Genomic DNA, 24266 nt, shown 5'->3' on the forward strand with positions numbered 1-24266 from the left:
CTGGGGTGGTGGAATGAGCTAAAGAATGATGATGGATTAAACCCAGATCAGTTGATAGGGGGTGAGTGTTTGATTTGCTCAAGCGCTCCGTCCATCATCCACTTTCGTAACACCCTCAGCAGCAGGCAGGGCTTTTGGAGGGGTATTTATAGGGATGAAAGATGTAGCTGTTTAAGAAAACTAAAAGAATCTCATGTGACAGCAGGGATCTTCTGGGAATAGTATTCATGAAGACTCCGTTGACCGACTAGATAATTCGCTTGATGAATTGCCTGGTGATTGGGCTAAGATAATTGCTAGGGACTGCAATACAGCAGTCCAGATAGGGAAAGCAGTCACAGCCATAGCAAGAGCAGTTTATGAACCTTTGGTGGGAACCCATGTTCCCATGCCCTTACATCAAAAATAATGAAAGGTTGCAGAACAGATTTAAGGATAACACACAGGTTAAGGCCAATGAATGGCAATATTTCCAGCTGATTTCTGCCATTTGACCTGCAAAAGAGGTTTGTGCATACGCCATATAGATTACATTTTTTTAGACAGCAGATTATGGACCTGTTTGATTGACATGGTGGTCATAATCAGAATAGATAGTAACATGATGCACTATATGGCTAATTCCAAGCCAGTCCACTTTCAAATACATTTTCACTTAAGGACGTGTCCCTCCACAATTGTTACAGCTAGCAATAGAAGAAACGTCAAATGGGCCTCAATCGCAGGGAACACTACAACCCTATCCAAAGTTTACCTTTGATTTGTGGAGATATTTGCCCAATACGAAAAGGTTGATATAGAGCTGATAGATTTTGTTAGACTTCACTGTTATCTCAAGGCCCTCCTAAAATCCTACATCATGCGGGAGGGTAAAAGAAGAACCATCTTTGGAGACCGCCCAAAATGGTTCTCGGGAGAGTGCAGAGCCGCTAAGGCAGCTGTTTGCAATTCTGTTGAGTGCAGAGACATTGTCACGGCAAGGAGACAATACAAGGCAACACCTGGTGAATTCAAGAGTAGCTGGGAGATAGCCCAATGGGACGACCTCATGGAAACCCTTGACAAAGGAAACTCCAAGTCATTTTGGAAACTTGAAACTATCAGAAATAGTACCATCAACAATCACTTAGAGTCAGTGGTCCAACCAGATGAATGGGTTGCTCACTTCTCTGTTCTATCTAGCAAGTGGTCTAGTGACATCTCACCCTTTAGTGAATGCTCTGCAATATCCAGTACTCCTCTCTACAATGAGGCAGATGGAAGCACCCATGTGAAATTCAAGATTGCCGAAACAGCACATTCCCTTAATTAGATGAGCAGGGAAAGAGTCCTCTGCCCTGTTGGCCTTCCAGGTGATTAGTTCCTATCCCAACCAGAAATCTGAGTCCCGTATTTAAACATGCTGGGTAATGTCATTATGATAGAGGAGGATATACCACCACCGTGGTGCAGCACCACCACCAATGGGCTAATCAGCCTCATTGACAATAGTCAAAAGATCTTTTGCCGACATGACTGCCAAGACTCCACTCATGGTATACTGACAACCATGCCCTCTCAGATTCCAAGGTGGGATTCAGGCTCAGGGCTAGTACGGTGGACCAGGTCTGTTGCTTCACGACGATGTGCTAGAAAAACACTGTCTTGAAGCAGGACCATCTCTAACTGGCCTTTTTGGACCTGGTCCCTAGGGACAGCCTACGGAGGGTCCTGTTGTATCTTAAAGGAGTTAGAGGACAATTATGGTAAAAAAAACTAGCATAGTTGTGGAGAGGCACAGTTTTTTTTCAAGGGCCCAGTTAGTAGGTGAAAGTGTAGAACAGTATGTAGCAGTTTTAAGAACCTTAACTGCCACATGCAAATTTAGAGATTTGCATAAAAAGATAATTAGACTAGAGATCAGTTCATCAAACAGACTAACAATGTTAGGATTCAGGAAAGATTGCTTGAATTGAAGGATCCATCCTTGCAAAAGACTATCAACATTGGAAGGAGGGTAGGAACACCTCTCATTATGTTAAGGAGCTTAGCAGTAAACAGGGGAGGGACAGAGCAGATCCAATCAATGTAAATGTGGGTCCCTTGCTAACATTGGTTTCTGCCCTACCTTGGTGGCTGCTGCTGCCGGCTCTTGCTAGAACAGTCCAGGAGGGACTGCACCGAACTCTGTTGCCGCCGTACGGGGACAAGGACTACACCTCCCAGTGCCCTCCACCGCTGCCTTAGTGATGCCGAATAATGCGTCACCGCTGAAGCGCCGGGAGGCACTTTAAATTCAAAGCCCGGGCCGAGGGCTGGCCTGTCCGCACCTGTTGTAGCCAGGAGGAGGCTGGGCTGGGCCACCCCTGAACATCTCCACAATTGTAAGGACATTAATAATTTGAACTTAATACCTGTTTTATTCTGACTGATTCTCGCATTGCTTTTGAGTCAGGATAGTTTGCTAACGTCATATAGTGTAGTTCATAGGGTTAATTGCGGCCCGTGCAGGGAAAGGGAGGAGGGTAGTGACGGGGGGACCGTTACTGGGACACTAGACCAATTTATACCCAGGGCTACATCAGTATTAGAACATTAAATAGCTCTGACAGAACGCCGCCTTTCTTTAGAATCCATGTACTCGAGACGATCATCCTTGGGAGGTTTAATGTCGGTCATTTCACCAAAACAACTGGAAACGCAAATACATAACAATCCCATTAATGCGGGAGTCAGTAATGACCATCAGATAGAGGGGATGTCCAATCCACCCGTGACAAAAGAGGCTAGTCTTATTGCCTCAACTAATGATCGTGCCTTGGATGATATATCTAACAAAGCTGTCCTGCCATCCACTACAAGGTCCACATCTAAATCCAACTCTAATTCCCAACTTCTAAAACAATCACTAGGACCAGGACCCATTGTTAAGAGGAAACGTGGAGGGGGTCCTCATAAGGGAAGGTGCCCAAAGATAACAAAAATGTCTAGAGTAACCAAGAATGGCGCAATTGCGACCTCGGTCCCACAAGTTATTATGCTCTCACCACCTTCACCGACACCCACTCCTTCGCTGAAGGTATCAATTATAAAGACGGCCGATCCTCCCCTGCCATCGTCAAAAATTACTGAGGGATTTATGGAGAAGGTTGAGCAACTGATCAAGTCCTTAATGCAACCCCTGTTAGTGAAAGACTGGGGAAACTTGAACAGGCAACCATAGATAATGTTTTATATATATAAAAAAATCGGTTTAGTGTATACCCAAGCAGAGTGTAGTGGGTAATAATATATCACGAGAGCCCACAAGTATAGTTGCCCCATTGCCCATTCCGACTGTAACTAATATATCTCCCCCGGCATTAAACAAAATTAGTCAAGCTAACACAATTTCAGAAAGTAGGATATTGACTTCAGAGAGAGAGAGGGACGACCAGGGGTGAGGGGGGTGGTGGGTTGGCACAGGAACTCGGGGATGTGGGGCAGGCCAAAGAAATCATATGTGCAGCTAAGGAAACATCAAACACCTTAAAACAAAAGAGTGCTTTACCATTCCTTGATTTACCACCAGATTCCTTTCCCTATGCCGCTGTATTTACTGGGGTTTCTGAGTTGGATAATGACAAAATAGAAACTTATTCTGAATTAAAAAACAAGGTAACATTTTAGCTAAATAAGAATAGACCCCTCCCGACTCATATAGATGGCGAAGTCCTGTTTGCTCGAAGAGTAAGTTGGGTGGGGCATAGATCAAAGGACCTAGTTGGTGACTGTATTATTGTTTACTTTTGGGATAGACGAGTAGTTGGCCACATTTGTAATCGATACCACCCAAGAGGAGAGAGTGACATACAAACTTTTGATTTAAGCTATTTTTATCGTCCAACTTTGTATCCCCTTCGGGTACAACGAGGAGGCACCTTTGCTGGGCTCAAAAATCAATTTAACATCCCTATGTTTAATCGTTTTGATATTTTATATGGGCTTGAAGGAGTAGACTGACTGCGAACTGTAACAACCAGTATACTATCAGGCCCTGAAATTGAGGATGGCAGAGCAGTAGGCGCGAATAATGTCAGAACCTTAAAAGATTTCAATGTGCTAGGAACTCTGAGTACTAACAACAGGACCCTAGAGGCGCCTCCCAAAACCAATAGAGAGGCCCCGTCCTCTAATTCTATTAACATTGAGGTTGTGACCAATCTGAGGACTTGTGACAGAGGTCATGTATATCCAATAGCCCAAGCGAAGGTGCATGAAAAACATGCGGTGATTGAAAATCAAGATGATAAAACTACAGGGCATCTTAATAAAAAAATTGACCTGAGTAACAATATAGAGCCTATACAGGCAGGGGAAGTCTACAATATAAGGATAAACGGTAATATACCTGACCAAGGCGGTAAACCTAATATGAAGTTAACGTCTTGGAATATAGCTGGTATTAGAAAAAACGTAAGCGACCCTATGTGGCAGGAGTATATTGATCGCAGTGAAATTGTGTTATTTCAGGAAACCTGGGCTGTTGAAAGTCCTTTCAAAGTGGGTTACAAAACGTTTAGTATACCTGCCACTACTTTAACTAAAGGAAGACCCTCTGGAGGTCTTGCTATTTGGACGAAAATCACGTTAGGAGCTGATTTTAAGCAAATTCATACCAACAGCCAGGATATAATAGGAGTTAAGTTTGTAGGGATTAACAAAAGGGAGGTATATATCCTGAATGTATATAGCAGGCCAAGTGTCGCCAATAAAGAAGTGGAAGATATTGAGCAATTACACTACATCATATCTACGCTCAACCAGAGAGCCTTAATCATCAATGGGGGGGCTTTTAACCACAAATTTGAACCGGTAGCAGGGATAGAAAATATTTTTGACACGGAGGATAGTGCAAACAATATTCCTGCAATAGAGAGTAGCACTGTAGTACAATGCATACATGCTGTAGCGCAGTTATTGCGGTTGATTGCAGCCCAGGGTCTACGTGCCTGTAATGGTTGCCTACCCTCTGATAGCCCAAGCCAGCCAACCTTTAAGCGGGGTAGTTATAATAGCCATGTAGACTATGTAATAGTCTCAATTCCACTCTGGCCTATGGTAAGTGATCTTGTAGTCAAAGACCGTATAGAGAGTGATCACTATCCCTTGTGCCTGATGCTCTGTGCTTCACTTTTTCAGCTAACCGCCGCAGAGAAAAATAGCACTATATATACCCAAATTGAACCCGTGGTGTCAAGCAATCGCAGAGCACTTAAATGGCCTGTAGTACTAGGGAATGAAGACACTGTTAAGAAGATCTACGAGACATACGTAGAAATAGTCTCCCCACATATTAATCTCCCAGCAAAAGAGATCCCGATCATGCGGATGCATGATAATATGGTAGAGGGACTCGAACAAATACTAACTAAAATTTGAAAGTTTTAAAAAAAGGGGTCATTAGATTCATTGCCTAAGGGCGATCCATGGTATAACAAAAAGTGCCGTAATGCCAAAAAAGAACTCATAGAGGCACTTAAAAGCTGATGTCTTAGTCTTGAGGGAGAAAAGGAGGTGCTACAAGGATGTAGTGCTTAAGGCAAAGAAATGCTGGGATGAGAATATCTGGTCCGAGTTGCTTGACGTATGCAAAGCAAAAGTCCAAGCTATGTTCTGGCACTTGGTCTCTAAGGGCAGTAGTAATGGGACTTGCCGTAGGGACTTATTCCTTGACGCCAATACTTGGGTATCCTATTTCTCTCGCTTGTACTCAGCCACCAACAATGAGGCTATCCTTCGTGGCGATGACCTAATTCTCAATCCAAGTGAGATACCTCTGTCCTTTAGCATGTTAGAAACCATGGAAGCAATAAATGCAATAAAACAAGGGAAGGCACCTGGGCCGGATAGGATTCCTGGGGACATGTGGAGGCATTAGAAGAAGATCTGGGCCCCGTATATTAACCTTTTGTCCAATGCCATTGCAAAAGGCGCTCCTATCCCTGATACATGGCGGGGCGCAGAGATTGTAGCTATTTTTAAGAAGGGGGACCGTATGAACCCCGGCACATTACAGACCAATTAGTCTAATCGATGTCCTACAAAAGGTATATTTGCAAGACAAATTTTAAACAAACTGAGTTCTCGGATTGGGGAAAATAGTATCCTAGCCAAGTACCAGTCAGGTTTTAGGGAAAAAAATCAGCACAATCGATCAGGTGTTTAGATTCCTTTGTATTATCTGGAAGTATATTAAAATAAAAAAGGTGCATCTGTACAATGCATTTGTTGACCTCAGGGCAGCCTTTGACCTGGTCCCCAGAAACGCCTTGTGGATAAGACTAAGGGACCTGGGTGTTCGGGGAGAAATTTTAGCTCAGATCATTAGGTTGCATGAGGCTAACTTTGCCAGGGTCAGATGGGGTCCAAATGGTGAATTGACAGATCGTATAAATATAAATAGGGGTGTCAGACAAGGGTGCGTGTTGGCCCCCACACTGTTCTCTTTGTATGTGAACGATATTCCAGATTCCCTCTTGGGCTGCGAACATGATTCTCCCAAGTTGGGTGGGGGGGCTAATGTACCTGCACTCCTGTTTGCAGACGATGCCATTTTAATATCACAGACACCCAAAGGACTACAAAACCTACTTAATACTTTCAGAATTTACTGTGAAACCAAAGGACTGGAGATTAACTCATCAACCAAATATATGGCAGTCAATCCGAATAAAACATTTAAAAAAACTGTGTCTGTTAACACAGAAAGAATTGAGTATGTGCACAATTTTAACTACCTATGCATTACTCTAGGTACTAAACTAGATTGGAATCCCCAGTTGGACAAAAGCAAAATAATTCTTATTCAGAACTTAGTTCTGATAGCAAGGAGACACAAGAATAGTCAATCAAAAGCCGTCTCCCCAATATTGGAGCTTTATAAAAATAAGGCCCAATCTGCTTCCCTTTATGGGGCAGAAATATGGGGTTACGTAGTAAAACATACCTTTATGACACAAGAAAACATATTTTTTAGGAATTTATTGAGTATTTCAAGGTGCACACCCTTACTCCCTCTTACAATGAACCTACACATCCATCATACTGACGACCACGCGGCTCTACAGCCTTTATTATATTGGGTCCGCTTGTGGTCAACAGACAAACTTGTCCATTACAGAGAAGCACTACAGGAAATCCTGAGAATAAAAAACAATATGAAATTGGCATGGTTGACCCATATCGAGGATTGGTTCACTAAGTTGGGGCTGAGACACTTTTGGGAGGACCCAGAAGGCCTAACTTTGAGTTGTAAAAAAGTGCTAACACTAAGCTACTTGGCGTATACTCAAAACTCCCAGTTAGATAACCCCAAACTAGGCACCCTATCCTTGAGGTATCTTGCTATAAAAACAGGTAGTAAATTTGAGTCCTTTATGGATGTCATTTTACCAGGTCTTGCCAAATCCCTGTATTTAAAATTTCGCTATGGCATCCTGCAAATCAAAGCAAAGACTACAAAATGGGTGTGTAACACAGGAAAGGAAAATTATGGCAGCTGTGAACTTTGTAATATAGGCGCCAAAGAGGATAAAGCACACATACTATTCTTCTGCCCTGCTTATAGCCATGCTAGGAGAAAATGGATCAAACCAATTTGTCGTCTTCTGGGATTCAGACGTTGCAGTGAGGCAGAAAGAATACTGCGAACTGATACTATCCAATCTATTGTGTTTAGTATAAGCAGATACCTTTTCTGTGTAGCCTAATAAGGAGAAGGGGCTTTACGTTTTAGCTACTTCTGTGATCAATCTTGTGCAAAGAAAATAATAAATAATGATAATTTTTAAAAGGTATGGCATGGAGTGCTGCACGTAATGTCGATAGTCTTAAATATATTTTAAGAAGGAAATAACATCATGCAAAAACTGCGTTCAAATGAATTGATAATACTGTCATTTTGCAATTATGATATTCCTGATGGATGTTCCTTGATTTTAGATTAAAAAATCGTATTTATTAGTTTAATTACGCTCTGATGTTCGCGGACGACACCCTGTTGTTATCGCGAACATCAACGGGCATCCAGCGGGTCCTGGATGGGTTTGTGTCCTTTTGCGCCTCACGGGGGTTGGAGGTCAACTTGGAGAAAACCAAGTTCATGATCTTCAATCCCCCGAGGCACACCCGCCCAAATCCCACACTGAACGGAACTCCCCTGGAGCGAGTCAAGACTTTTGTATACTTGGAGGTCACATTGACTGAGCACTTCACATGGGACCACCAAATCTCTAAATCTTCCCTGAGACTGGCCCAGATTATGGGAGGCATAGGTAGATTTCATAGAGCTTCAACTTTTAAACCTGTTACTCCTGCCCTTGAGATATACAAAACACAGGTCAGGTCAGCAGCTTTGTATGCTGCAGAACTCTGGGGACACACGAATGTATATAACTTATTGAAGGTTGAACAGGCCTTCATGCAACACCTGGTTGCCCTTCCCCAAAGTACACCCCTCATACCACTACGCTTGGACCTTGGCTTGGAACCCATTGACGAATTGGCAGCTGCACGACCTATGCTCTATTGGAGAAGGCTCTGGTCTGTGCCGGAGCTTGTATCCTTTAGAGCAGAGTTCATTGCAATTTGGGGACAGCTAAAGAATAAGAATATACCCTGGTTGGCTCATGTTAAGGCTTTCTTCTACCAAATTGGTATGCCCCAACTTTGGGATGCACCTGAAGACAGCGGCGTGAGGACGCAAAAGTCTCAAATAGTGGCGGCTGTAAGGTTATACAACCTTAAAACTTTACATTGCTTGACCTCCCTGGGCAGGCTGTCCACAGAGTTTTTATCGATGAAAGTTGAATCCAGGATGGAGGTGTTTTTGGACTTGGTGCAGCCTCCACTTGCAAGAAAATTATACATTCAACTGAGGCATGGCTCCATACCGATAGGGGCACTAACATCCAGATGGGCAAATTCAACGGAGGCCAACTGCCCTGCTTGTAACTACTGGAGGGAAGACATTGCACATATCTTCTTTTTCTGTCCGGCATACAGTGAAATTCGGAAATGCTGGATCCTTCCACTGTGTAAAAATCTGGGTTTTAGACAATGTGCACAAGCCTCCAGAGTTCTAAACTATGATACTGCCCCTCCTATTGTTTTTGCTGTTTCCCGTTTTTTACACGGCATGTGGCGGAGAAGAACTCTTTTTATCAATATGAAATAATGGCCCACTACTATCCATCTTACTTTCACTCTTTGATAACTCAACGTTTAATAACTTTTTAACTTGACTGTATTTATGGTTTTATTGTCGTGCCTGTATATATCTTATTGCACTTTTATGGTCTTTGGCCGAAATAAAGTTATCCAATAAAAAAAAAAATTAATTACTAATAATAACCTTCACTGGGACTTCGATGAGTACTTTTAACTATTTCGGAATGGATGGGCGAGGGATTAAAGATTTGTTTTATGATTGTTTTATATTGTATGTAATCTTTTATGGGTTTTTTTATAATAGAAATAAAGATTATTGAATTGGTTCACAAAGTCAAAAAAGTTGCAGATGAGGTAAAGACTCCCAATTGAGTTAAACCATTTATGGAAAAAGCACAAACAAACAAAAAAAGATGCTTATGCTATGGGTGTGGACATTTCAGACACACTGCTGAAACCAATAGATGCCCTGCCTCTAAGGTCACTTATTTCAAAGCAAAAAACGGGGTCATTTTTCCAGAATGTGCAAGTCGAGTAGTAATGAGGCTTGGAAACGATAGGTAAATTTCGTAAAGGAGTATGAAAATAAAGAGTATTCAGAAGGTGAACAAGATAACAATATTGAGGTTTTGGTCATTTGTGGCAATAACGTGAATGGAAAATCAGAGGGGTATCAACCACCCAAGTGTACTCTGTCAAGGCAACACCTGGTAAATGCAAGAGTAGCTGGGAGATAGCTCAATGGAACGACCAAAGGAATCCCTTGACAAAGGAAACTCAAAATCATTTTGGAAACTTGAAACTATCAGAAATAGTACCATCAACAATCACTTAGAGTCAGTGGTCCAACCAGATGAATGGGTTGCTCACTTCTATGTTCTATCTAGCAAGTGTTCTAGTGACATCTCAGCCTTTAGTGAATTCTCTGCAGTATCCAGTAGTCCTCTCTACAATGAGGCAGATGCCAGCACCCATGTGAAATTCAAGATTGACGAAACAGCACATTTCCTTCATTAGATGAGCAGGGAAAAAACCCTCTGCTCTTATGGCATTCCAGGAGATTAGTTCCTATCCCAACAAGAAATCTGAGTCCCGTATTTAAACATGCTGGGTAATGTCATTATGTCATTTTTCCAGAATGTGCAAGTCGAGTAGTAATGAGGCTCGGAAAAGATAGGTAAATTTCGTAAGGGAGAATGAAAATGAAGAGTATTCAGAAGGTGAACAAGAAAACAACATTGAGGTTTTGGTAATTTGTGGCAATAACGTGAATGGAATATCAGAGGGGTATCAACCACCCAGGTGTACAGAACAAAGTTGATGTCACATTATGGGCACATTCATGGTCCCCTTACACAGTAATTGACAAGAGAACATGGGAAACCACAGGCAAGTGTGAGTTGTCACCACCAGATGTTGAACCTGAAGGATATTGTGGTACAAAATTGCCGTTGTTGGGGTACTTTATGTGTCATTTATTGTACATGGGCAGACGCACACATGGGAAAGTGTTTGTGGTGGAACAAGGCAGAGCTCTATTGGGTTGGAGAGAACAAAGGAATTTGGGTATAATTCTGGATCCCAATCACCCTACCCAAGTCAGGTTGACCGAGGATATTGCAAAAACAATCTGGCATGTGAAGTATCCTGAGTTATTTAGCGACAAGCTGGGATGTCTGAATAAGTTTGAACACTGCATAGTAATAAAGGGTGGGAGTGTTCCTGTTGTCCATAAGTTCAGACATGTACCATTTGTTCTGCACACACAACTTAAAGAAGAATTGGATAGGTTGTGTGAGGCCAAGGTTATTGAACCAAAAGAGGCATCAGAATGGCTCAGTCCCATAGCACAGAAAACCTAACAACAAGTTGCGCATGTGTGTGGACTTGAGGAACTTGAAGTATAACACCTGGGTTGATCGCCATCCCCTACCACATATCAGTGAGATGGTGACAAGCATAAAGAATGCCATGTATTTTTCCTCTATCGATCGTTCCAATGCATATCACCAGGTGAAATTACATCAGGATTCCAAACACCTGACCTCTTTTCAACACCTAAAAGAGCGTTTCAGTTTCTACGCATCCAATTGGTTTGGCATCCGCTTCTGCGTTTTTTCAAAGACTCATGAGTAGCATCTTGAGGGGTATTGAAAATGTAAGGGTATTTCAGGATGACATTTTGGTTTGGGGCAATGATTTAAGCAACCATGATGATGTGTTGAATGAGGTCCTGAGGAGGTTGAAAGAGGTTAGTTTGACGGTGTGTGCTGAGAAATGCAAGTTTGGAGTTAACCAAATAGATTATCTAGGGCACACATTATCAAGGGGCGGAGTCAAGCCCAAGAAAAATGTACTGAAGGCAAGTGAGAGAGCTCCTGCGCCATCTGTTGCATTCTTTCCTTGTGTTGGCTGAATATTACTCAAAGTTTGTTCACCATTTTGCGAACAAGGTGTACAATTTAAGAATTCTGATGAAAAAGGGGACACCATTTGAATGGGCGGATGAATGCCAACATGCTTTTGAGGGCGTTAAGGCAGACATAGTGAAGGCTGTGGGTCTCAAACCATATGATCCACGTGATGAATCTATAGGGATGGTAGATGCCAGCACATACGGTTTATGTGCTGAGCTCATGTAGAAAAAAGAGAGCATTAATTGTATTGTAGCCTTTGCCTCATGCACCCTCAAGGGTGCATATGCAACTTATTCAGTAATCGAAAAAAAAAGCTCTAGCCTGTTGGTAGAGCATCATTCATTTTGGTGAACAGCATTCAAACTTAGAACCGAAAGCAGACCACTTATCGACATGTTTACCACCAAAGGTGCAGGCAAAGCAATGCCTTGGGTTGCAAAATGGTTATACCGTTTACAAGAGTATGATTTTCAGCTGAAATATTTACCAGGGCACAATAACATAAATGCTAATTGTCTATCTCGCTTGCCCTTACTACATGTAGAGGATGTGGTGCACAATGATAAGGAGGAGACACTTGTGGGCAATGAAGAGGAATCGTGTAAAGGGGCTGTGAGCGAAGATGAGTGGAAACGGGCAGTGGCGGCGGATGATGTGATGCAACAAATTGTGTAAAGTTTGACAAGCAATACACAACAACAAGAGTGGGTAAAAAGGGAACTCATAGACTACAGGATGGTGATGTCAGAGTTATCTATTGTGGACGGTGTCATTAGGACCTTCAAATTGATCCTGCATGAATGCAGGAGACTGTCACTCACGCGGTCATTACCAGCAGGCTGGACGACGGCAATGCCCTCTATGCTAGAATCAACAGAACTCTTCTACACAAACCATCCAGAACACCGCAGCCAGACTTGTCCTCGGGACACCACGACATGAACACATGACCCAACACTTACGAGATCTGCACTGGCTCCCTGTTGAGAAGAAAGTCACCTTCAAAGTTCTCACCCACGCCTACAAATCCCTCCACATCGGACCCAAATACCTCAACAATAGAGTCTCATTCCACATACCCAAGAGGAACCTCCTCTCCGCCAACCTCGCCCTGGCAGAGATCTGTCCATCCGCAGAAGCAGAGCAGGTGCAAGAGCCTTCACCTACATCACAGCCAAGACCTTGATCGAGCTCCCAGTGAAGATCGGGTGCTCCCTGACCCTGCACATGTACAGGAAGAACCTCAAGACCTGGCTTTTTGACTGAAATGGAGCTGCACCCCGCCCCAGTGCTTTGAGATCCTCACGGGTGAGTAGCGCACTTTACATACCCCCTGATTGATTGATTGATTAGGAGGGGAGACAAATTGGTGGTACCTTCGGGGTTACGTGCCAGACTTTTGAAGTTGTTGCATGAGGGACACAGCATAATGTCTGGTATGAAGAAGAGAGCCAGGTGAGACAGTTGGTGGCCTGGCATGGATAAGGAGATAGAAAGATGCTCTGCATCACGCCCCAAGTCAGAAAACCAAGTCCTGATGACGATCCTGACTTACGTGGATCGAAACGCCGTCGACTTTACAGCTCATTAACAGGCGTACTCTTCTAATGTGGTTCAAACAATGAAATAAATCTTTTTAATCTGTGATATCACTTTGTCACACGATTTGAGCCACCCACTGTAGATTATTTGCACCTTATTCACAGTGCCCGTCCATGCTGTTCACCATTGAACTTGTGTCGCCACCTTCACCACAGTCCCTTTTTATAGAGCACCAAGTTCTATATGGTTGTCATCAAATTGAGTTTATGCAGTGCTGCGTATAACTGTATATTACTGACCATGAATGTGCATCATAAAATAAGATGATTGAATATCTTGTCTTAAACCAATGAGTGTTCTCCTTTTTCCTTGCGAGCAATGCGATGTGCATGCTTAATTAATTGACTGTATATTTTTACCTATTGGGACATTGTTTTTTGATTATACCTTCCTTACCCAGTCCTAATCAGGTATATGGGTCACACTGCTGTAAGCTTTTACTGCATAATTGTGTGGCAGGCATGTGCATTGATTAATCTCACAAGTAACAGCTATATCGTCCACCGTGACGGAAGCAAACCCTGGGAAAAAGTTGTGCTCGATATTTGTGGTCCCTTTAATGCTAGGGGCATTGACAACAAATATGCCATGGTCCTGGAGGATTCTTTTACCAAATGGCCTGAGGTTGTATTTGTGAGATCAGATCTTCCAATGTGATTTACTTTTGTGAAGACTTTTTTCACTGGGAGGGGTATCCTGATTCGATCTTAACGGACAATGGACCACAGTTTGTGGCCGGCGAGTTTGAAAGATACTTGGTTAAAGCAGGAGTCACACATCTCACCACAGCAGGTTGCAATCCCAAAGAAAAAGGTCTTGTGGAAAGATTCAACCTTGTGTTAAAGGAGTGTGTACAGTTGGCCGATACGTGTGGGGAGGAATGTATAAACACAGTGAAGGAGATGTTGTGAAGTTATCGGAACACACCCCACATGGCCACAAAGGAAACTCCTTTTAGTCTTCTTACGGGCCGTGTCACGGGTCTGAAAGTGACACCGGTCTGGTAGAGCAATTCAAGTTTCACAAGAGTAAATAGGGATAATCTAGTGTGCAGGGTGCAAGGATATCAAGATAAAAACACGAGCAGACATAATGACAGAATCAAGAGCTGTGCACGCAGTTTTAGAATTGGTGACTGGGTAATTACACATCTTAGTGGCAGTCAGAGAACAGGTTTATCAAGATGTTCCAAACCCAAGCAAGTTACAAAGGCCAAGGGCAACAATGTGCGGTTGGATGATGGAAAAATGTGGAATATGAAAAGTGTGACTAGAGGCAATGATTTGGAGCACGACGCATGGTTGAAGTAGCAGCCTTCCAATTCTTAGCACACTAGTTCTAGGAATATGCTGCAATGCAAGAAAATGGTGTGTGTCAGATTAAAACCTGTTTGGTAGAAGGATTATATCTGCACTTAGACTTTGTGCACCAGCAGCCTTTTGTATCACATGGATGAATTGTTTTTTTTTAGTTTTTGTAATCAATTGTTTTTCTTTTTGTTATTAGGAAGGAAGATGTGTTGTATCTTTGTATCTTAGCAATGTATCTAGGCGATGGCATCCTAGTTACCCCTGCGTCTGGTTGCTATCTCCACTGGATTATGGAGTGTGGAATCCAGGGGACAGAAAGCAGGCAGTTGCTGAGGGAGAAGGACCTCGGTACCTCGGGGGTTGTCATGCTTACCAATATACTTCTTCCTGTCACCTAAATGGTCTTGCGGACTTTGAAAGGTCCTGAAGAAAAACAGCATACCTGGAGATCGTCTGAGAATTCTGGGGATCCAGCACCGGGATATATGTTCACAAGTCAAGTGAAACATGGGAGGCAAACTCACTAAAAGCATATCGGTAAACTGCAGGGTAAAGCATAAATGAGTCCTAGCTCCTACACTGTTCATTCTGTATATAAATGGAGTGGCCCAATGGCTGAGTGCTTGTGGCAAGCCGCACACAAATCTTCAAACAAAGGTACTCCAATTCAGATGTTTGCAGATGATAAATTGCTCCTTTCCAGAACCCCGCTGGGCCTCTATTCACTTCTATACCGCTTTCTCTCCTGTTGCACGATGCAGGGGCTAGAAATGAATCCTACCAAGTCCAAATGTATGGCACTGAACCCTCATCTGTTGTTCCAAGGTAGGATGGAGGTGGAGGGGATCCCACGGGAGAAAGAGAACCAATTTGATTATTTGGGCATTAGGTTAGCTGACAATTTGTCATGGGCCCCCCAAATAGCAAAACACAGGGTCGTACTCCACCAAAGGGGATCTGCGTGGTAAGGAAACACATGGCCACCCACAGTGGGGCAATTACCCTAGCCCCAGAAGTCTACAGGGCTACTGCAGTAGTTATGTTATGTTATTGGAATTTATAGGAAGCTCACAAATACCAAATGGTGTCCTGGCACTGTGCATGTCTGAGACCGTGAGTCGAAGCGATCGATCATTGCCCTCACCGTGTGAAGAGCCAGGTCTTCAGTCCCCTTCTGAAGGCAAGCAGATTTTTAGCATTCCTCAGGTGGAACCGCAACTCATTCCATGCCTTTGACGTGCAGGTGATAAAACTCCTCCCTCCCCAACCTGCTTTTTTAAAAATAGGTGTTTGAACAAGTTTAGCCCCCAAGGATCGTAGTGTCGTCCTACTTGAGCCTTTGCCTCAGATGGTCGGGTCCGATCCCAGTAAGGGCTTTAAAAGCTGTACCCAGGGCCTTAAAGTGGACCCTTTGTTTTACCGGGAGCCAGTGCAACTGCCCCAGTTCTCCTCGAACTGAGCCGAATTTAGGTATACCAGACAGGAGTCTGGCCGCGGCATTTTGAACCATTTGAAGCCTATTAAGCTGTTGTTTTTGGGCATTCAGATACATGCTGTTACAGTAGTCTAAACGTGTCATTACCAGGACTGTAACTACCGTCCTGAAATTGCCATTCGAGAGATAAGGTTTTATTTTCCTAAGGACTCGAAGAACAAGAAAACAAGAGGAGACAACTGAACTGATATGATCGCAGAAAGTCAGTTTGTTGTCCATTATGATTCCTACATTTCTGCTTTGAGAACTGGGGTGGGATAATTTCCCATGTCTGTAGGCCACCAGTCTTGAGTCCAAACATGCGGAATATTTCCGAATACAATCACCTCCGTTTTGTTAGAGTTTAATTTCAGACAATTCGCCGACATCCAGCACGTGATCGCCTTCATGCACTCATGAAAACAGCACCTGTTTCTTTTATCTGATCGTCGTTGAAGGAAAGGGCTATTTGAGTGTAGTCGGCGTAGGAGGTCAACTAGAAACCAAAAGATCTGATATGGCAGGGATGTCACATAGACATTAAAGAGCGTTGGACTCAGTGACAAACCCTGTGGCACCCCACATGGAAGACTGAATGGCTGGGATTTGTTGTTATCCAGATCGACCGTTTGAGTTCTCGCTGATAGAATGGAACGAAGGAAGTCCCAAGCTACCCACGTAGGCTATATATGAACTAGAGATTTGGGGTTATGCCAATTTGACCCCTTTAGTGCAAACTGAAAATAGGTTTATTCATTCAGTACACGGCCTACCGTCAAGCACTCCCTTTCTACCCCTACGCATTTCCCTGGCAATGAACAAGGTGGATCTGTCGGCTCTTCTGAAACCCCTCCTTTATAGGATATGCCTTTGGACTACAGCGGATCTGGCATCCTCTCGGGATGCATTAGCTGAATTAATTGCCATAGATAAAAACGTACATACTCCATGCCAGGAAGATAAAGCATTTATGTGTAGCCATCAAAATGGAGGGTTTATGGCACTCCCCAACTAAAATGAGCAAGACCACTGCCACCAAAATAAAATATCTTTTTTGGGAAACAACATTGGTTAGACTGTGGAATGATGTAAAGGGGGGGAGCATTTCGGAAAAAATTCATCTGACTCAAATGCTCACCTGTTTTTGAGCCATACCTGGATAGGAGCAGACTCTCTCAAGCTAAAAGCCTAACAATTTGACGAAATAAGGGTGACAAGGAGGAATGACATTACCCCACCAGCCCTATATAGTATGGGTAATATCTTTCTTTTTCCTGTCTGCCACCACTATGAAAAACATGGTGGTGGGGAATAGGATACAAATTATCCCCACAAATGTGGAGAAAGCTCCCAGGGACTGGGGTCATTCGTTTTTGTTATTTGAAACAAACTCTGGATTTGGGAGTTGTTCCTCAAAATAAAAAAAACTTTGTAAAAGTTTGATGGACAGCCATTAAAACGGAGGAAGACTTACACCAAACATTTGTATGCATTAAAACACACTTTGCCAGTAGTTCCTTACAATAGATAGAAAGATGACATCTGGGCCAGTGGTCATCTCTAAATTTGGTGATACCCCAGTTCATCAGGGTGGGATAGGTAATGTTCTCCACTACCCTGATGAGCTGTGCTATACATCAGCCCCTCAATAATCATTCAGGCTCTCAGTATTGAATCTTGCGCCACCAACTCAAGTAAAATATTAAACCTTTCCGACCCTTATGGACCAACGCGCTGTACAAATGGGCTGATGAGAACTCATTCACATGCCACAGTGAGCAGCCAGACTCTGCCTTGGAGTGTTCTACTAGAAGGTGTATGTCAGAATTTCTTATACAGAAATATCCCCTCAGATAAACAATGGGGTTCAAACATCGTTTACAAAAATAACATCCCTTTGGGTTTGGATTATCTATTGCTAACTACAAAGAGACGAATTCCTTGTAGATTATGTTTAGGAGAAAATATTTATGTCAGATGATATCTTCCGACAGCAGCATTCTTGTAGCACAAGATCGTGAAGTGAAGAGACCTTTCAACTGCAGAACAACACTGGAAGCCTTTAGAGAGTGCTGAGCTCAGCATGCTTCCATTGCTCAATACAAGCAGGCAGGCAGTGTGGGCAAAATAAACCTCCTCTGCTAGCCAATATCTTGAGCATAATAATAAAAGTGAAAACACACCCTAAGTATAACATGACAAACGCCGTATTCTCCTGATGAACCGAAAACCCATATCTGAGCATGGATACAAAAGAGTCATTTAGAATTGGCCAGAAATATGCACTTATCAGATAATGTAAGTGAAGCAAAATGAAATAGTTTGAAAGGTCCTATCCTCTCACTCAAACCACGATGCCAGGTCTCCACCATCATCAAGATATTCATTTCAGAAAAATTTACATTTCCAGGCATTTAATATTGCAATACTCCACACTCTGCGCCTTCTGACTACTTGTACGCCAGAATGTCGATAATGAATAAAATGAGAAAGGTGAAATGGGAAGACGAAAAAAAGGAAATATGGAGGAAGTGGGCAGGAAGAAATTAAGATATACACGTTCCGAGAGAAGGAAGAAAAGAAGAATGAGGGGTAGGGTTAAATAGAAAGAAGGAGGAAAAACAATGGAAAGAGTGTAGGAAGGAAAGATGAAAGAAAGGAAACAAGTAAGACAAATAACTGGCGGGAAGGCGGTGGTTGTAGAAAGAGAGGATGAAGGAGTGGAGAAAGGAAGATGGAGTAACAGGGACTGAAGAACTTACACAAGTAATTAAAGGGGTGAATGATGGGACAATAGGATTAAAACAAGAGGTTAAGGAGACAGGAAGGGACGAGAAGGGAACAAAAGCACAAAGAAAATTGAGTGGAAAGGAAAAAGAGAACGGACAAAGCAGAGATTGAAAAGAAATGTGTGACCATAAGTGGGGATTGAACTTTATCTGCCCATTCAGGCTGTCATCCAACATGGTTGGCACAAGTTTTATTTAGAGAATTGACGAACTTGGTCATATATTTTGCTCTTAACGCAGGAACCAGGAATTTCATGAGTGTATTAGGATGAAAAGTGGAAGACTCAAGCATTTCCATTGTACTATTGGGAACTCCGGGCCAGGACAAAGAGAACATTCCCAATTCCATTACAGTTTTAACTGTGTTACTTAGATCGGAACCTATCAATTATAGACCTATTTCTTTGCTTGACAGTACACTAAAGATCCTGGGCCGAATTATATATATAATAGGGTTTTAAAATGGACAGAGGAAAGCGGTATACTAGAGCCATGTCAACTGGGTTTTCGAAGTAAGGTCGGAACCACTGAACAGTTCTTAAACCTTACCTTGGTTATTAGCAAATATAATATTGCCCGATCTTCCCCAGTTTATCTAGCCTTCATGGACTTATCATCCGCTTTCGATTTAGTTAATAGGTCTAAGCTTTGGTCTATTTTATTGAATTATGGTTTGGATGAGTCCTTGGTACATTTTTTGCCATATTTGCACACAGATCTTAAGGCACAAGTCAGGATTGGTATGGGTTGTGAGGTCTCGGGACCCATCAGGGTAGGAAGGGGAGTCAGACAGGGGTGCGTTTTAGCACCCCAGCTTTTTATCATTTATATCAATGGGCTGAGCAATTCCCTGAAATTGTCAACTCCAGACGTCGCGATATTTAATGGCAAACCGTTACCAGTACTCCTATACGCAGATGATGCGGTCCTTATAGGTCGCACACCAAACTCCTTGCTTATTTTGGTTAAGACCTTTGTTGAGTACATGGACGGCTTGGATTTATGTGTAAATTTCAAAAAATCCTTTATCATGTCATGTGGACTAGGGAAACGCCAGCTCAACTCTATATTGGTAGGGAACGATAGACTAACCTCCACTGGCACTTTCCCCTATTTAGGGATGGTCTTTGCTGCGAACGGCTCGTGGACTGAGCTCTTGGCCCACTCCACGAGTAAGTTCTCAAAGGCCATCAACTCTATTTTAAGTCTCCCCCGTCCGAAGAAAACAGGTGCTATTTCAGATATTAAAAAAAAAACGTTTAAATTGCAATTTGTTCCAGTAGGCACATATGGGGCCGAGATATGGGGTTGGCGAAGAGTCACTGCATCCAGCAGGAAGAAAATCGGTTCCGTAGAAAGCTGCTGGGTGTTCCAATCTCCACCTCTCAGTTCATATGCCACAGGGAACTCAACTTAAATTTTATTTGTGATTTTATTAGCGCTCGCCCTGCTCTATTTTGGCTCTCAGTCTGGAGGAACAAAGCTGCATCTTTAACACAAGAAATTTTAAGTGATTGCCTTAAATTTGAGAGAAGAATGGACATCCCTTGGCTCTCGGGGGTCTATCAGAGTCTATGTAGCATTGATAAAGGCAGTCTCTTTTTAGACCCAAGCAGAGCGGTGTCACTTCACAAGAATGATCTGAAAAATGCACTTTATACACTTTATAATTCAGAAAGGATCAGTATGGAATCCAAGAAATCCTCCGTTCATAGTTATATGTGCAAAGATCTGTATAGGTACCCCCTACCAATATATCTTACCTTGCCAATGACTAACTGGGAAAGAAGTCTACTATTCCGGTTGAGAGCAGGAACTGTAAAATGTTTGTTATGTTTCCCTCTTGGTTATCAAACAAATCTCGTAAATACATTAGGCCCCTGTGATGGAGTGAGCACACAAACTGATTTTTACTTTTTCTTTTTTTGTAAATACTATCTAAAATTTGAGAAATGTCTTTTAACCCCATTTTAAAAAAAACTTAGACCTGTTTCTTTGGGAAAATCCTATCAGATGCTGCTCTCCTTAGCAAATGAAGAAATAGTCTTTCGCACTTGCACTTTCTTGAGAATCGCCACCCGAGCCCGAAAGATGATGAACAACCCCTGACTATTTTAAAATTTTATATCGAAACCTTGCTAAATTGTTTGGTGTTTATTATGGTGTATTAAATGAATTATGTGATATCTCTATAAGGATTTTATAATACTATTGTAAATTTGTGATTGTGCTTTTATGAATTCCTGGAATTCGAATAAAGATTCATGAACTGAACAGTGTTACTCCAGTGGGCATGTTTTGTTGTGACGTTTTTGGACAGCAATACCGTAGCGCAACATTTACCACAATGCAAACATTTCATAGCATGAACAGGGGCGCTAGCTCAAAGCAAAGCTGGGTGACTATTTTTAAGTTACTGTTTAATATCCCATATTAAACTTAGAATTTCTCCAAGGTAATGAGCTCCAGACAGCACAGCTTGAAAGCAGAGAGAGGCAATTACTGTAATTCTTTGTTTGAGGACATACTTCTCCATAGGCAGTATCTCAGTGTGCACCCCAACCTTCCCCACTGATAAATGTGTACAAATGATTACATTCCCAATCTCAGCATAAAAATTAATTGCACAACTATTTACCCTTTGAGTTATGACTTATATACTGCCCGAGATGACGACTGACATGTAGGGCAGCAACAAAGGACATCCATTTTTGCCTGTCTTGGACATGTTTCTGTATGGTGCCCCAGCTATGGTTCAGGGTCTTCAATTATGTTTCCACAATTCACTTCTAGGTGTTCTTTGGCCTGCCTGTCATATAGGTGCCTTCTGGGGGGGCCAGTGGAGAGCTGTTCTGCTGATGGAGTCTTATTTTTGTATGACGGTGTGTCCTATCATTTTCCATCTTATTCTCATAATGATGGTGTCTGTGCTCTCTTGTTTGCACCGTGTTACAAGTTACTGGTTGGAGGTGGTTTGGGGCCAGAAAATGTGCAAGATCCTTCTCAGGTTACTGGTGTGGAAGGCTGACAGTTTGGTGATGTTGTTCTTTATCATCCACCAGCATTCTGATCCATGCAAAAATATAGCCAGAACGCTGTCAAGCCAGATGTAAAAATGTGGGCCTGTCATTTCTTTTTCTGCCCAGCTTTATCTCCATTTATCAGTCTTTCCCTCCTTTATCTCAGTTTTGATCCATTATATGTTAGAGCTTTTTTGAAGAACTTTAGCTTACAAGGCATAGAATTACACTAATGTCACCACTTTTATATTTAGTTGTATTCCCATCACACATGTTTAGGATCACTCACTCTTTTATTGCTGTGAAGACATTATGTATCGCTCTTCCGCCATAAATCTCTATTTTTTTCAAAGTATAAAGTCTACTGTAAATGCAATTAGTACATAATTAGATGCCTGTGTCGTGTTTTTCTTATCTATATTTTACTCAAAGGGTAGAATGAACCATAAGCGTAGTACTCTCCTTACTAAATTATGCCAATGGTACGTACCTCAGAGCATCCCTCAATGTGAATCTGAAATTACTGCAAGATACCTTCTTATCCTTCATTGCCAGACTCACATTTCATATTCCCTTCAGTCTCTGCATTGGCTGAGGAGCATTTCAAAGCAAAGTGCAAAGCACATGTGCATGGATCATCGTGGTCTTCGATCTACCCTCACTCTGGTCAATCCTTCCTTCCAAAATTATAGTTACCAAAATGTGACTCTCTGCAGCAAAATAATAATAATTTAGTAACATCTTCAATTACGGGGAGGGTTAAAATGCTGGCTGTTCCCAGAGCGTGGCTGCACCTGAGGCTATGTGCTGCAATCCCGCTGCACTATATTTTGTGCACATCTCCGAATTTCAGGCACCCCAATCAATACCTCCTTTACCGGCTTATCCGCAAACAACACCTTTTTAATCCCGGCACTCCAAAAAAGCGCCATGGAACCCCTTCAAAGGTATGAAGTGCTATATAAAGGCTTCACAAAATACAACACAATACAACGCCACAGATTATATACTCCCATCATAATTTGCATAATGTGCTACACTGTAAAGTCTTTTGCTCCAAATTATCTATATTGTGAAATGCACATTGAGATAACTTTGGAGGGTGCAGTTCTTCAGAGAAAGAATGTCAAATACACAAGTTCAATTTGAATGAAGGGTATTTCCATTCTGTTAAATCTTTCCTACACTCCACACCACCCTTTTTTGGGGCATCTTCATATTTAGTGCCACCCAGTCTCTTTTTCTCCACATCCTTTCTGCAATACTTCTTAAAGCTATGAAGGTGTTCTACCACCACTTTTTTATATGGACTTGGAACAATGTTTACCCAAGATTTACTTTAAAATAAGTATGTAAAGTGAGGCATGGATGTACCCTAACTTTGAGCATATAGCTGTTTAATAGATCCAGTATAAAAATAAAGCTTACCTCGGAAGCCCTCTTGTGAAGATAGTCAAGAGGCTGAGAAAATTATCCTTTTATACTCGATAATCCATTTGCGGCAGTAGACTGCTGCCAATCTATGGCTAAAAGTCAGCTAAGCATTCAGAAACTCAAATAGCCGAATAAATAATGGTGAAATCATGAGAGCTGATGTTGCATTATTTTGTTTGCGATTGCAAGCCCCGGCCTGGTGAACTCTTAGATCAAATATGTGACTAGCACAAATGCATTCCTGGAAAGTAAGTTAAGCAATCATTGCGGCTATAGAACATTTAATTTAGCATCAAATTTCCTGAACTGCACCCATGCAGACATGTTAGAAACGTCAGAAGTGAGCATATGTTCATTTCAAATGTTACATTGAGGGCAGGGCCTATTTAAACAGTCATGAAAACAAAAAGTATGTTGTTTACCTTTTGAAATGGGCAGACACAACAGAGACAAATATAATACAGCCAAGCACACATACACATGTCATACTTATAAACCCACATGTAGGTGCTGCAATGTACTAACACACATCATGCAACACACAGCAACATGCCTACAACAAACAAGCATAGAAATAGCCAAGCGGGCACACATGAACAAACAGGCATCCATAGATACACACAAATAGCACATACAGAGGGAGAAGCTCATAGGCATACACAGACAACACACATAACGGCATAACACATGATAGCATGAATATGGACACCCATCTGTAGAGTCCTGTAAATCTGTATAGCGGATGTGTCTGGGTGTGGTTAATAAAGTTCATGATGCAAAGTGTACAGTTAGTTAACAGTTGCACTCTAAAGAAGAAAGATGTGCATTACCAAGCTCCCTGCGTGGCGTGGTCATTTGCATGATACCAGGCTGGGGAGGACGCTACGACTGGTGACCAGTTGGGGGATCTGCAACCCGAAGTAACTAGAGTGCTTGACCTGAGAGTCTGCTGTGGTCCAGTAAACTAATTTTGTATGTTACTAATGCCTGAGTAAAAGTGAAACGGTTAAGGGTTGGAGCATGTGGCGTCA

At 42.3% G+C, this 24266-nt stretch overlaps 1 protein-coding gene across 1 annotated transcript in view; it reads right to left on the bottom strand.

The window, feature by feature from the left end:
* LOC144781328 (alpha-1-antiproteinase-like) overlaps window positions 1-23363 on the bottom strand; it is a 51391-nt gene extending 28028 nt beyond the window's left edge. Inside the window, exon 1 of the mRNA XM_078660103.1 lies at window positions 23230-23363. The gene's annotated coding sequence lies outside the window, so the exon portion shown is untranslated. The remainder of the gene's footprint in view (window positions 1-23229) is intronic.
* Between the last annotated feature and the right edge of the window lie 903 nt (window positions 23364-24266).

Source organism: Lissotriton helveticus, chromosome 9 (genome assembly GCF_964261635.1).
Source record: "Lissotriton helveticus chromosome 9, aLisHel1.1, whole genome shotgun sequence".
Classification (NCBI taxonomy): Eukaryota; Metazoa; Chordata; class Amphibia; order Caudata; family Salamandridae; genus Lissotriton; species Lissotriton helveticus.